The following is a 2,402-nucleotide window of genomic DNA, read 5'->3' on the forward strand; positions in this document are numbered from 1 at the left end:
CAGGTTCGTTTCTCCAGGTCCCACATAAGCCAGATGCACATGGTGGCACATGCGTCTAGAGTTTGTTTGCAGTGGCTAGAGGCCCTGGCACACCATTCTCTCTCTCTCCCCATCTCTAACAAATAAATAAGTTAATTAAATAAATCTTAAATATATATATATAAAGATAAAAGAATTTTTTAATTCCTTATTGTTATTAGTATCTGCAAGGTCACAATGAGGTAGAACATGGTTAAAAATTTGGGGGGTTTTGGAGAATATCTGAATTACTCAAATAACAGAGCCCTGGTATGATACTTGGATTTTAATTATTCAGATAATTGTCCTCATGCTTCACTAATGGAAAGCCATGGGCTTAGAAGGGTTTAGAGACACACTTCCATTCCCCATTGCTTCAAGAAAATCAGATAGCAGTGCCTTTTTCCAGTGCAGCAGTCTCAAAGTGAGGTGCAGGCAGGTGTGAGCACCATCAGGGTTCTGCTAATGGGCCTCTGAAGTCATGATAACATTGCTTCCTTCCACTTTTGTCCCATATGAGTCTGCAGTAGAATTTTCCAGAGGCTACATGAAGATTAATGTCACAAAAGATTGAACTCAGAACCAGGTAAGAGACTCCAGCTGCCCTTGATTAAAGCAAGAACTAAAGACATTCAAAATATGTAAAACAATGTCATTATTTTCACTAAATAAAACTTTATTTTGTAAATATAGTGACATTTATAAAATATACTATTTATATGATTTACTCTTGTTTTAAATGAATTAATGGGCTAATTTTCTGAGATTTCTTTGTTTTAATTTCTGAACTGATGAATGTATCAATAAACAAAATCATCATAAATGAAAGTTCTTTGGTGCTGGGGGTTTAGGTCATAGGCACATCTATGCAGATATTTGGGTGCACATGTGTTGCAGTCCGGTTCGCATTGCTGGTAGAAATCACCCAACCAAGAGCAGCTTCTGGGAAAAAGAGATTTATTTTGGCTTACAGGCTCGAGGGGAAGCTCCACGATGGCAGGGAAAAACGATGGCATGAGCAGAGGGTGGACATCATCCCCTGGCCAACGTAAGGTGGAACACAGCAACAGGAGGGTGTGCCAAACACTGGCAAGGGGAAACTGGCTATAAAGCCCATAAGCCCGCCCCCAACAATACACTCCCTCCAGGAGGCATTAATTCCCAAATATCCATCAGCTGGGGAGCTAGCATTCAGAACACCTAAGTTTAAGGGGGACACCCATAGTTTTTATCAATCTCAATGATGTTCATATATCCCCATAATTCAAGATCTTTTAACTGAGCCACAATACCAAAATATAACCTCAAAAAACCCATAATGGCACAGAATAAATATTCACACTGCAAAAGATGGCATTGGGCATAGCAAAGAAACATTCAACCAATACAAGATTTAAAACAACCAGGGCAAACATTTGTAGCTTCAAGTCCAACAACTATAGCCAGTGAGAAATCTTCAAGTCCGCTAATTCTAACCAGCAACATGTCTCTGGCATTCCAATTCTGCCCCTCCAGCTAGGCTACTCACAGTGCTGGAAAACTTCACTGGGGCCGGTAGCTCCTCGGCAGCCATCTCATGGTCCCGGCATCTCCACTGGGTCTCCACTGCAAGCCACGGTTCATCTTCATGGCCCCATGGGGTCTCTATGCAGGCAACCAGCAAACCAGCTTCACACTGCCCATGGCCATTTCCAAAACACAAGACCGTGTTGCAAACTCAATGACCCTCTTTCCAGCATTTCTTATACTCCACAATACCAGGTAGGGTGCCAATTTGTTAATCCAGGGGGGAATAAAGCAGACTTTGAAGAACAGGACTCCTTGAGCACTCAGGCCCCTTCAAAAGAGTCTACATTCTTCTTGTTGCCCTAGCGCAGGTCAGCTAGCCCAGTCTCAAAGGTTGTAATCTCTCAGTTGCAGCTGAACGGGCAGCAGTTCACCCAAAGATTTTCCTTTCTGTGCCATATCCCTCTGCTCACACCAGTTCATTTCTACGCAAAGCAACCCTGCACAACTTCTCCGGACACAGGTACAAGAACAAGCTTCTCACACAAACTGCTAGCCCAGTCCAGGCACAGCTCTTTCTCACCCTCATAAGCCAAACCTCACAGTCCATAGTTCTTACTGCATTCAGGTCTTGGAGCTCAGACCAGAATAGTCCATTAAGCTGTACTTACAGCACTGCAAGGCATCTCTTAGGCCAAGGTTTCAAATCCTCGCTGGTAGAAATCACCCAACCAAGAGCAGCTTCTGGGAAAAAGAGATTTATTTTGGCTTACAGGCTCGAGGGGAAGCTCCACGATGGCAGGGAAAAACGATGGCATGAGCAGAGGGTGGACATCATCCCCTGGCCAACGTAAGGTGGAACACAGCAACAGGAGGGT

The sequence above is a fragment of the Jaculus jaculus genome, chromosome 12 (assembly GCF_020740685.1).
Source record: "Jaculus jaculus isolate mJacJac1 chromosome 12, mJacJac1.mat.Y.cur, whole genome shotgun sequence".
NCBI classification, from domain to species: domain Eukaryota; kingdom Metazoa; phylum Chordata; class Mammalia; order Rodentia; family Dipodidae; genus Jaculus; species Jaculus jaculus.